Source organism: Choloepus didactylus, chromosome 10 (assembly GCF_015220235.1).
Source record: "Choloepus didactylus isolate mChoDid1 chromosome 10, mChoDid1.pri, whole genome shotgun sequence".
Taxonomy (NCBI): Eukaryota; Metazoa; Chordata; class Mammalia; order Pilosa; family Megalonychidae; genus Choloepus; species Choloepus didactylus.
The window spans coordinates 112,176,875-112,190,093 of record NC_051316.1 but is presented as its reverse complement, the minus strand read 5'-3'; the positions used below and the strand labels follow the sequence as shown (position 1 = coordinate 112,190,093).

General features: G+C 43.2%; 1 protein-coding gene across 8 annotated transcripts in view; it reads right to left on the bottom strand.

The window, feature by feature from the left end:
- LPAR1 (lysophosphatidic acid receptor 1) overlaps positions 1-10,591 on the bottom strand; it is a 177,832-nt gene extending 167,241 nt beyond the window's left edge. For 2 of the 8 annotated variants that reach the window (XM_037798043.1, XM_037798041.1), the window contains exon 1: positions 9,386-9,550. The gene's annotated coding sequence lies outside the window, so the exon portion shown is untranslated. Of the gene's footprint in view, positions 1-9,136; positions 9,256-9,385; positions 9,576-9,750; positions 9,835-9,897; positions 10,155-10,450 lie in introns of those variants that run through there. The other 6 variants (XM_037798046.1, XM_037798044.1, XM_037798045.1 and 3 more) reach the window with 6 other exon arrangements.
- Positions 10,592-13,219: the final 2,628 nt, after the last annotated feature.

The following is a 13,219-nucleotide window of genomic DNA, read 5'->3' as shown; positions in this document are numbered from 1 at the left end:
GAACCACCTATTAAGAGAAGTCATAGTAGATGCTCGACAAATGTTTGATAACCTAATAAAACTATTTTAATCATCTGCTATAAAGGAAAATAGCCTAAATAACCAAAATAATTCTTGTTGTCCTTATTAAAATACTGAATATGTCATGCTTCTCACTCTGAATATGCTCTCTAGCTTATCACAAATACTTCAACAGTATTTACTTCAACAAATAATGATTATTCCTCAGTATTGCAACCTCTGACTTTTTAGGCTAAGCTTCAAACTCAAAATTTCCAGCTACCAGCTAGAAATCTCTACCTATTTGGTTTTAGAAATGTCTAAAACTAACAAACCTCACTGCAACAATCTTCATACAACCTCCCTTTTCTCTGCTAATGATACCAATATGCCATTTTAATTTTTGTCCCCAACAGGTTCCAGAACATTCTATTCTACAACCTTCAAGACCTGCTGAAATGTGCACCACCATGCTCTGCCACAAATGCTAAATGCCAGTTGCTCCTCCCTGAGCCTGCCAGGTACATACAGCATCCTGGGCCTCCCTTCTTACTCTCTGTTTCTGCCCGGAATGAGCTTTGCAGCTTGCTAGTCCACTAGGACCACCATCTTGCCACAAATCTTTCCTCTACCTGAGGCAGAATTACTCCCTCCCTCCTCCAACAACACTTGGTTTAGACACAGTTTATGGTATTTATCCCAGGCCACCTGACAGTCTTTTGAGTCCATTTCTCTCCATGTTCATGAATTCCTTGAAGCAGGGACCACACTTTTTGGTTGTTTTTCTTTTCTTTACTTTTTATTTTTTATTTTAGTATACTCAGCTAAGCATGGGGACTTCAAAGATATCAGCCACATAAAACTGAATTGACAGAGCCTTAGACAGTCTCTAGAGAACAAATTCTGCTTAATTTGGAGAAGTCAATGACCCACCCCACCCTTTGAACCTTTAAGGTCTCTGGGTCTACTCAGAAAGAAAAGTAAGCAGTTTTCTGTGGAACTGCAATAAATACTGGGTATGGAATGAATGCCTCATTTTCTTGACATAACAACAATCCCTCTCCCAGCAAATCACAGTCCAAGATGGCGATGCGGCCCCTTAACAAAAGGCAATTCTGTTTCAGCTGACCTATTCCCTTAGTAAGAACACACCACCCTTATCAACTGTTGATTACCAGCTTCTAAGAGGGTCTCCTCGTTTAATACCCCCACAATGTAACCTGCCTGTAGAGAATAACTCCACTATCTCCTCTGTTCCAGAAGTGGTTGATTGCCCTCGCATGATGCCTTGTTTTCTACCTAACAAAAGGCCTGCAGATGCCAACCACTTGCTCTGAAAGGCCCCTCCTCCCCTTGCTTGAAGCTCAGATAAAGAATGGAAAGCACATTCTCTGCAGTGATATTTGTCATCTTAGATGCCACACAGCTGGAAATAGTTTTCTTGTTCCCCCATTCATAACAGCCAGACATTCATATCTGAGGGTTCTGACAAGCACTCTTGAATAATGTCATGCAGCACCAATTCACAAAGAGCCCATACCATTTCTGGCTTCAGACTTCTCACCCGAGGCATCAGCCTCAATAACAAATTCTCTGAACTAAAGGGGAGGGAGGGAAGTGTGCACACACGTGTCCACACATGTGCACAATGCATATATAAACATATAAACACACATACCCACGCTCACCCACACATATTTTCTGTAGGTTTGTATACATAAAAGTCCAAGTATAGAAGGCTATATAACAAACTGATGACCAAGGGGTGACAGCAGATGGGGAAGGTTGGAGTGGCAGAAGAAGTCGCTACATTTACTTTGAAGACATCTACATTGTTTGAATCATTACAAAAACATATTTTTGTAACTAAAATGATTGAAATTTTTAAAATGGAGGCAGAGAGTGACGGAAGCAGGAATGCAGCTATCTTCTTCTGGTTAGAACACTTTCTATCTTGTTCATATCCCTGAGTATCCTAAGACCAAAAGTGAAATGCATTAAGAAAGCCAAGTACCATGATAGTGTGGCCTCAAAATATGCCTGACTTCCCACAAACAACTGAATCTGTTAATGTAAGCAGACTGTCTAGTGATTTGGATTATTCTAGGAAGCAAGCCATAAACTAACTGAACCTAGAAACTCAAATGCAAATTGGGTCAAAAGCAAGACTATCCCAAATGAGATTGAAGTGAGGTAGGCTACAGATATAAAAGCATCTGTGTCTGTTTCTAGACATTACAAATAACAGGTAAATCTGGGTGGAACATTTCCATTATAAAATGAAGGTCAGAAAACCAGCTTCTGTCTCCTTCCCCAAGAAGTTTAAAGAGGAAAAAGCTAACCAAACAGAAAGCAAAGTACTGGGACTACTTTGAAGAAAATGTTCCTAATTGAAGAATAACCTAACAGACATGCCACATATCTGAAAGCACCTCAAGAGAACTTTGGTTATTAATGTAGTATTATGCAAGCCCCATGGGAGAAGGTACTTTACAATATCTTAGTTTTTTACAGTACAAGGTAGGTACTCAACAAATATCTACCGAATGGGAATTTAAAAATGAACAAATAAAATAAATAGGTTAAATTAAGGAACAAGTAAATGAAGATAAGAATTTGCAACCACATACTGCCAGGCCTTATTCCTATTTTACAGATGTGAAGAGAGAGGCACTTTGACTTGCAGCGACAAGCAAACCTGGGAATAGAAAGCCTCTTGATTCCCCCTATCTTGGTGCCTTTTTTCTCTTCCAGGCTTGGTTATCTCCTAGAGCCCTGTAGATTCCAGTCTTTCCAGGAAGCTTCCCTGGCCCTCCATCTCTGCCGCCGCCCCCACCACCGTGCCCCTGCAGGTCAGGAGTCCTCCTCAGGATCTTATAGTGCCACATGCTGATCTCTCTCCTAACACTTGTCACACTGAATTGTAATTACCTCTTAATATGTCTACAAACATCTCCTCAAGGGTAGTAATTAGAACAGCAATTTGCTTAGCAATTCACCCCTGCTTGTCTGGTATGTAGCAGGCCCTCAATTAAATGCTCTTGGAGTTGACAGAACTTGTCTCATCTGCTCCTGAATCATTTCTCCCTCCAAAGCCAGGGATGTCCTTCTGTGAGGGCAAAATTTCACAATGAAGGCAACTTGGGAATTAGTCCAGGAGAACCACCTGGACATAGAGAAAGAAAACTGAACACAGCAGATTTGGATGAAATCAAATTCAGTTCACTGTTTTGATATTTTAAAAAAAAATAGATTAGAGATATGAATGAAGCAAATCTGGTCGAGACTGGGGCAGATCGGGTCAAAGGGTAAAAGTTAAAACTGACTGTGTGTTAAAACTTCAACTTCCATGTGAGACCAAGGGAGGAAATGTTCATTTGGTGCAGGACCTGTATTTTCTAAACAATATAACTTCTACAGTCAGTTTGTTCAAACACCACAATTACATGGAACTTTGAATACAAAGTGAGATATGGTAGGTTTGTATAGGTTAGAGTGAAACAGCAACACATCCCAAAGTAATTTGGGCGGAGAATAAAAAATACATATGTGGGGAGCTGGGGGAGGATTCGGAGGTGTTGGGCTTCCTCACCTGGATTGTTGCTGATGTTCTCACAAACATTAAGGACTGACGGTTTAGTATGGTGAGCCCTCTGTCTTGGAGCTTGCCCTTATGAAGCTTGTTGCTACAAAGGAGAGGCTAAACCTGCTTGTAATTGTGCCTTAGAGTCTCCCCCTGAGTGCCTCTTTGTTGCTCAGACGTGGCCCTCTCTAACTAAGCCACCTCAGCAGCTGATCTCGCTGCCCTCCCCCCTACATGGGACCTGACTTCCAGGGGTGTAAATCTCCCTGGCAAAGCAGGATATGACTCCCAGGAATGAATCTGGACCTGGCAGTGTGGGATGGAGAACATCTTCTTGACCAAGAGGGGGATGCAAAATGAAACAAAATAAAGCCTCAGTGGCTGAGAGATTTTAAATGGAGTCGAGAGGTCACTCTGGTGGACATTCTTACGTACTATATATATACCACTTTTTAGGTTCTACTGTATTGGAATAGCTAGAAGTAAATACCTGAAACTATCAAACTCCAACCCAATAGCCTTGACTCTTGAAGACGATTGTATAACAATGAAGCTTACAAGGGGTGACAGTGTGATTGTGAAAACCTTGTGGATCACACTCCCTTTATCCAGTGCATGGATGGATGAGTAGAAAAATGGGGACAAAAACTAAATGAAAAATAGGGTGGGATGGGGGAGTGATTTGGGTGTTCTTTTTTACTTTTATTTTTTATTCTTATTCTGATTCTTTCTGGTATAAGGAAAATGTTCAAAAATAGATTGGGATGATGAATACATAACTATATGATGGTCCTGTCACCAGTTGATTGTACACCATAGATGATTGTATGGTATGTGAATATATCTCAATAAAACTGAATTAAGAAAATAATAAGGGAAAACAACTTACTAAAAATGAATGGTTCACAGTAGCAACCCTTGTATAGTGAATCTGAAAACTTAAGAAGCAGAAGCACACATGGCAGCCATAATGAATAGTAATGAACAAAATTTCCTTTAATGACTAAAACTTTGAAAAATCCCACCCTAAAGAAAAGTCCATGAACAGGTGTCATTAATAACCCTTTTCTTTTAGAAAAAGAGGCTGGTTTTTAATCATTTTCCCTCATCTCCATTTAAACACAATAAACACAGCCTGATCTACTTCATTCAGGCTTAAACCTGTTTACTTTAGCACTGGACTAAAGTTAAGAGTCTGCCCTGTCATTATGTCACTTATTTAAAGCAGTACCACAAAAATAAAATAAATTATAACCTAAATCTCTGTCCTCTGTCATTTCTAAAAGAAATCTGAATTCTACATGAACTTCAAGGTTAGTTTCTATAGCACAGATCATGAAAATATTGAGACAATCTGCTTCATGCATTTGGCCCATACCCACAAATCAAAATAAACAGATAACAAAACTTCTTTGAAATCATACTAACCTACTGGGGAAAAAAAAAAAAAAAAGCCAGGGAATTTAAAATCCTACCACCTATCCCTCCAAACAAATGTAACCTTCTAAGAAATAAAGTATACTAATCTGGGGCCTCTTCAACTTTAACTTAATGTATTAAACTTGCCATTTCAAATTCCCTTGCAGAAAACGAAACAGATTGCTGGGAGGATCATTTGAATCGTATTCAGATGACAGTTAAGAAGAAGCTAACTTAATTATCTGTCTCTTGGTGGCCTAGCATCCCCAGATTCAAGAGCAAGCAGAGAATTTATCCAAATCAGTCCCAGGTTTAAACTGCAGGTGAAAAGACATCCTGTTCCATCCGTAACACAGAAGTATTAGGGGTGTGAGAGGGACCCCAACTGAACAACTAAAGGCCTCACCCCACTGGATCCCACAGAGAGTCTTCTTATTCCAGAGATAATGAGCTAAACACCTTAGCTCTAAGGATTAAAAACAAAAAATGATCAGAGAAAAATGTTCTTAAAGAAGTATTATTCTTTAAGGACAGAGCAAGCTACTTGTACTGAATGTTAAACTTAAAGGATTTTCAGGGTTGTGTCGCTCTCATTGTAAGACCAAGAGTGCCACTCTCTCTCTACGTCCTGTCCCCATACCCCCCACCCCACCCCATTACTGGGGCATGAACCCCATTTCTGAACTAATAATGATTCTTGCTCTTCAATGCTGCAAATGTTTAACTTCTGTGGTTAAATACTACATATAACATAAACAGGGTCAAGAATGCTGGTTTCCAGAAAAGTCATGTTTAAATTAGCATTAGCTAGAAGGCCTTCCCAAAACAAAAGAATTCTATTATGGTCAGCGCTGTGCCTAGAGAGTGATTTTAATCCACAGACTTAAAGAGCTCATAAGGACCAAGTGTAACAAAGTAACTTCCTTAATTTTTTATCAAGTTAAATTTCTCAAAAGTACAAAGGCCACCATCAACTTGGGGGAAATAAACCTCATATTAGTTCATTCTACAACTTCATGTACTCCAGCAATAGTGTCTTAAAACTCACTAGTCACGAGTTACTACAGAATATAATTGAATAAAAGCCATCCCTCAACCATTTCACTCATATGTGTTACTCAGTATCTTCATCTTCCTGCATCTAGAGGTTAAAAAATACTTCTTCCCCCTCCTTAAAGTAACACCCAACTCTCCCCCCCACCCATCAACCTGCTGCCCTGTACCTTCCCACCTTCATCACCCTGAACTCTGAGCTCATCCTCCTCTGAGAGCAGTTCTTCAATCTCCCATCATTCTTCTTTTAAGAATCATTTTCATCCCTGAAGCCCCTTTTATGAATTTTTCCCCAAAGTCAGAATTTAATTTTCCATTCTCTGCCATGCTAAAAATGGCAGCTCCCACCCAGTTATGCAATATAGCTGGTATATCGAAGTTAGCTACATCCCTCCCACCCTCACCCCACCTCCACCCTGCAATGAAGCTCTTTCTAGAGCCCCATTTTCAGCATCCTCATATCTGCCACACAGAAGAAATTCAATAATTGTTCTTGAATTAAAATTTCCTCCTTTACCCCCAAATTTCTAACACATCCATAAGAGCTCTCCATGAGCTAGTTAAACAACACTATCATGACTTTTTTGCATAACATGATATGTGAAAAATAAGAAGCCAAACAATAATATGATGCTGACTTAAGGCCAGAGCAGGCTTTCAGACTTTAATCAAGAATTTAAGTTTGAGTTTTTATTATATCATACTTCACTTTTAAAATAAAACATGTCCTTCAAGTATGCATGCATGTTGATACAAAAGAATACTAATAAAGAAAAGCAAGACAGGCCACACATCAGGCACAGACATTAAAATCTTGACCTCAAACTAAATTTCAAAAATCTTGTCATTTGCTGAACACTTGGAGTTACTCAGTACAAATGATAGTGTATTCTGCCCAGATCTCAACTTTCCTCCCTAAGCATTTGAAATAGGATTCTTGACCGTGAATTTCAGGCTGAATGTCATTGTGTATCAAAAAGACTTAGCAAGGGTGTTAAAGAGAGTAACCACCATGCCTTCCCGTGCTTTGGCAAAACTTCAAATGCAAGGCCTTTTGGCCAAGCATCTGCAATTTCATATTATTGGAGAATTCGTTGTGTCCTTGGCAACTGCAGCTTTCTGTAAGTTTGCTGTGGCTGAATCAAGAAAGAACCAAGAAAGAAGGCATACAAAGATTTCTACGGAAACTGATTCCATGAAAGATTCTGAGGAGAGAGGAAGGCTGGTATCTTTCAAAGTGCAAAGTGATTTGGGAATTTCTTTGCATTGAGTTCCCTGGGTGTTTGTCACTGATTTATCTATGTTCCTGAACTATGAAACTTTAATATGTGAGCTAAGGAATCATTTCTGTTGATAAATAAACAATTAAATTTTTTTAAAATGGCTTAGCAAGTGAGTTTTTTTTTAACTTTCTTTGAATGCTTCATTAAGTCTAACAGAACAGATATCAGCAAAAACTTGAAAAGTCAGTGATATAATTTAAAAAACAAATCAATTTACTTGTTGGAAAACATGAGCTTCAAATAAAAGAAGTTTCAAAACGAGTTGTTGAAAAGGCTGCCACTCATACCCCCACCTCTGTTTCTGGTTTCTTCCCTATCATTAACAGAGCTACTGACAGCCAAGCTGAGGCTCACAACACTCAGCCCCTAAGAAACAGTGAGGAAAACAGGAAGATGGGTGGGAAAATGGACAGGTAGTATCTAGAAGGGGTCAGACAGCAGGATCACTTTGACTTCACCTAAGCTAAGCAGGCTCGCACAACTTTAAATAACAAGGATAAGGAAGGATGGATCCGAGCGGCCAAGGTATTTTGACACCCTGATGAGAGAAGTACGAAAGAAAAGCAAGTGAAAGAAAACATAGAAAGTAGTCAACTCCCAGCTCACAGCCCTTTCTTCCAGGCACAGCTGCAACTGCTGGGTTTTCTTCCTCCTTCTTGGCCTCCTGCCCTCTCATTTCCCTCCCAGCCCAATCCTCTCACACTTCCCTTGACTTCCTTCCTACTGATCTAACGTGAGATAACCATACGCCAGTTCCTAGTTATCCGGGGAGCTGGAAAGAACAGCAAAGATTATCTCCTTTTCCAGATGAGAAAACCGCGACCAAGGGGGACCCGCTGACCTGCCCGGATAAGGTCACGCCGCTAGGGGGCGCCGGGCGCCGGCCGGGATTAGAACCACCCACACCGCCCGCCTCTGTTCCCCGCCGGTGCCTCTCCGCCCCGCGCTACCTCTTCTTGCTCTCAACTTGGCTTCTTTATCCTTAAATTAAGGTCCATCGAGAGAGATGCATTCTTAATCTACTTACAATGTTGATCATTATTCATAGTTTTTCATTCATGAATGCTCACTCCTACCTTAATTTGGAGAATCACGGGCAAAACCAACTAAATGGCATTATATCTATGTTGTGGTTTTTTGTTTTGTTTTTTTTTTAATAAAATTTAAATCGTGTTTTGGTCCAAACAAACATAATCTAACACACACCCCTTTTTCCTTGGGGATCACTCTTCTGTCTGACAAGGGAATGGCTTCTTACAAAAATTTAACAGTTTTCCAAATGCAGTCTCCCTTCAATCAGTAGCCGGCTCTAAAACAGACTGCTCAGCTTCACAGTCATGCTAAGGCTGGGCAAAGGACACTTATTCAAATAGGTGAAAAGCACAGCCTGTTAAAGCCTGAAGCAATAGAGGATTTTTATCTAATAACCAGAGTCACGTTTTCAATAGTCATGTTTACAAATATGTATCTATTCCAATGAGAAGCACCGCATTCATAGTGAAACTGTAACAAGCCAGTGTTCACTAGAAACCCACATGTACGGAAAAATTCATAGATCTCAACAAAATGGAAAAGAGAGAAAGAAGGAACAGCAGAGAGTAGCAATCTCAGGCCCCAGACTGTAAGGCAGCAACTAGTGCTGGATGCCGTCACTCTTACACATCACAGGCCAAATGGCAGCAAAGAAAAATAGGAATAAACTTTAAACCCATTCACAACAAACTAGTCCTCCACAAACCAAACCAGCCGGTCGATTTCAAAACCACCAACTCAAAGCCAGATCCCTCCCTTGACTTACATTTCCCAGTTGTTACTTGCTAAGCATGTTTGTTAGGCGGTTGGATAGAAAGTTAGGTGAAAAGTCCTAAATCGTCGGTGAGAACCAAGTGGTGGCAGAGCCCTGCGTCTTCAGCGTCTCGGCTCTCCGAGATCCCCGACCACCCAGCCATCCCACGCCCACTGGGACGAGGCTTTGGGGAAATTTCCAGCGCCCCCACCAAGCCTTCCCGTGTCCTCACCCAGACCCAGGTAACCGAAGGCAACCTACGTGTCACTTGGGCGGTCCCTGGGCGCGGACACTGGGCGCAGCGCCGACTCTGGGGCGCACTGACCTGGCCGAGGGACAGCAGGGCCGGTGGCCCGGGCTGCTGCGACAACTTCCTTCCCACGGCTCCGTCAAAAGGAGGCCAGCAGAAACTAGCCTCCTGCAGCCCGGATCGCACACACGCACACCCACCCACCCACACCCGACACAGGCGAGAGCGCGCGCGCGCACACACACGCACACGCCACAAAGCCTGTCTGCAGGAGGACAGCGCGATCTGAGCGCGCCATTTGGCTGCCGAGCGGACACCACGACCACTGGCTCAGCGTCCAGGGGCCGCCGACCCCCGCCCCGCGCCGCCCCTTTACCTGCGCTCGCCGCTGCCGCGCGTCCCGCTCCTGCTGCCCCGGGGCTGGCCTCTGGCCGCGCGGCCAGTTCCCGCAGCCCCCGCCCCGCCGCCAGCCGAGCCCAGCCCTCCGCCCGCCCCTCGGAGTGGGGCCGCCCCCTGCGCCCACCTCGCCGGGGTTCCGCGCACTGCCAGAGAGGGCTCCGCAGCGCCGGGGCCCAGGCCGCCCCAAATCCCGGCAGCGCTTCGCATGGGGCCAGGGGCGTCGCAACTGCGGGAACATCAGCCGCCGCCCGACCCCTACCACTCCGGCTTTGGCGCGCTGGCAGTGGCGGCGAGGAGGGCCAAAGCAGCAGCGCGGACGTCAGCCTCCTTTCTTCCTCGCCTTCTTTCTTTTCTCATCGTTCCACGTAGCTGAGGCACAAGTCAGCTCCTCTCGCACCCCCAGACTCCCCCCGACCAGTGCGTCCCGCCACCTCCAGCGCGTCCCACCCTCTGCGTCCATTCATTTGCTGGACTTCCCGTCGCGGCCGCAGGTCGATGGAGGAGGGGATGACTGTAGCCTACGTCTAGCATTAATTCTCTTATCGCCCCCCCCCCCCCACCCTCCTTCGCGCCGCCTGGCTCCGGATCCTAAATCCGACACACCCCCGGCGGGAAACCGGCTGCCGCCCGCTCCGGGTTCTCCCTGCTAAGCCTCCACCGCCCTCTCCAGCGCTCACCTCCGCCCCAGACCGCTTGCCAGACTCCGGTGGACTCCCGGGCATGTTGCATTTTCATTTTGTCGCTCTTCTCTTTCCACCTGAAAAACTCTGGAAAACATTGCGGGGCCCGTAAACCCCTAGAAATATGGCCTCCTTCTCGTAGTTTAGTTTCTAAACGTTTTTCCAGAAGGCACAGAGTTTCTCCCAGCGCAGAGTTGAACTGAATGCCGCACAGAATGGTTGTAGAAATGTCTATGCCAGGATTTTCAATTTCCTGAGTCTGCAAACCAAAGCGAGTCTGATTCTGCGACCCCAGTTCTCCATATCCATGATTATAAATTTCTCTTCCGCTTTCCCAGTGTAACTTTGCAAGTGCAAACTATCAATTTTAGTAGAAGCAATTAAGGGCGGGGAATGCACACCTGGAGGTGTGGGCGGGCGCGGCGCCGGACTAAGGCCTGGGGATGGTTCCCAGGAGGGTGGCAGCCTGTGGGATTCGCCCAGGCCCTAAAACAACACCTAGTCAATAGGGGGCTCTCCAGCCACGCCACCCCCACCCACCTCCCACCCCTCGATTTCCGGAGTGTTCGGAATTCTCTGCCTCTCGCCCCAATCCTAAGACTGCCACAGATCAAAAGCAGCTTCTTAAGAGTAAAAAGCTTAGTGAGCTCTCGCCTGGTACTCGTTGGAAAGCGCACTTATGAGGGTAAGACAGCAATAAGGCAAGGGGACTTGGAAAGCCTGATACTACTGTATCCAAGAGAGAAAATTCAGGACAGCGAGGGAGGGCTGCGCTGGCGGTGGTCACTAGGTAATCTTGGGCTTTGCAGAAGAGAAAGGTCACCGCAAAACGCAGAGGGCAGGAAGGGGAGGCCTCCTTGAAGGGGGTGGAAACTGTTCAAGCCTCCAGTGAGGTGCACTTTGAAGGGCCGGTGACCATCTCCCGTCCCTGGCTTCTTGGAACTGAGACCAAAGTCTCCCTGTGGTTTTCAAGGCTGAGCTCTGGCGTCAAGTCAATTAGAATCTAATGCTCTTTCCTCTTAAAACAATCTCTCGCACCCACCCCACCCACTCCCCTTTTAAAATCAATTTTAAACTACTCTGCTTTCTCTTCTTGCCTTCCAATTTATGATTTATTTTATAATAATCCACTTAAAATGTGAAAATTTTTAGCACAGCACTAATATGTTCATATTCAGCATGGAGAAATGTATAGAAATACACACACATGGGAAAATAAAACCACTCCCTTATCTTCCAGATAATGAGAGGGATTGATTTTAAAGTCCAAGAAATATTATATTAGGATGAATAGGAATGTCTACTGTAAAAATCTAATAAAACAAAAAAATTATACTGTTAAGAAGAAGAGGAGCTTTTATTTTTAAACCATAGCTCTACCCAATTCAGAAAAATTAACTTATTACCTAATTTTCCTCTCTCTGACTACACACTCTCTTTACTTACTGCTAGGGTTCTCAATACCAACACTTCTATAGCTAAGAAAAGAATATTTTAAAAATTAATTATTTCAATGTTTAGCCCTTCCCCATAAATAAAAGGTAAAGTACAAATGAGTTTCCTGCCTACAACTCAGCTTGAATATTTTCTAATATATTGATTTTGTCTCTTACTGTCTTAAGAAATACAGCTCCTTCTGTATATATTAACTGTCCTAATTACTCTGTGGTGCTTTCTGACATCAGATGGGGAGGTGAATTCCACAAGACATGTGTTCAACAGTTCTAAGTTATTTGCTCTAAAACACTTTACTTCCTCTTCAGTTGGCCTACCATGGCTGAAAATGAAACGGAGAACAAATTACAAGGTCTGCCTGGACAGACCTGTCTTTCTAGCAAGTATGGACCTGTCTGAATGAGAATGCTTTTGCAGCCAGCTCTAGGTCAATAACTTTAGAATCAAATGTAAGTTATGTTTCCAGGGTAAAACGAGAGAGAAAATGAAATACAGTGCAGAATTCAGTTCAGCAAACAGACTGATCCATCAAAACTAATATTGTGTTACAAATTAACCAGTTTCCTTATCTGTAAAATAGGATACTACTAATAGTCAAGCCTATTCAATAGGATTCCAGGCTGTCTTTATCAAAGTAAGATTATGTATGTGAAAGGGCTTGCTGAAATGCTAAGGTGGATGATACTGTTTCACCAGAGATGAAGAAAGATACCTTAATTGATATAATTTTTTTAATGTTTTTACCTACCTCTTGCCATTCAGACTTATACCTTTTCTTGGACAGTCATCCTGGTGCTTGCGTCCTAACCTTCCTCTCTTATCCTCTGCCAAGCAGGACCTCTCTAGATTTGTTTCTTCAAATGACTTCAGCAGAGCCAAAGGCCCAAAGACAACTGGTGCTGTCAAATGTGAGAAAAAAATATTCTCAGGAAAACGAAGAGAAACTTTGATAAGGGATTTTTCAAGAGGAGTTTACATTAGTTATCTTAAAGGACACTACAGACTTTGTTGGATTATTGATATTATCTAGTGGTCCAAAGAGTATAATTTGAGAAGCACTTAGAATTGAAAAACTCACTGTGACTGCCTTTGGCACTATTATTTGTTCAAAAGGGTTTGCTGTCCATGCCAATTCACTCTTCCTCTTCACGTTCCTTTCTATCTGGCAAAAGGCCTTTGAAATTTTCTGCTAGAGAGTAATCAAAACTATCAGCAAAAAGATCTGTTGGAAACTTTCCCACCAGTCTATTAATGTAGAGACTGAGTCAAAGAATATATTTTGGTGAAACAATAGCCTGAGAGAATTACCCG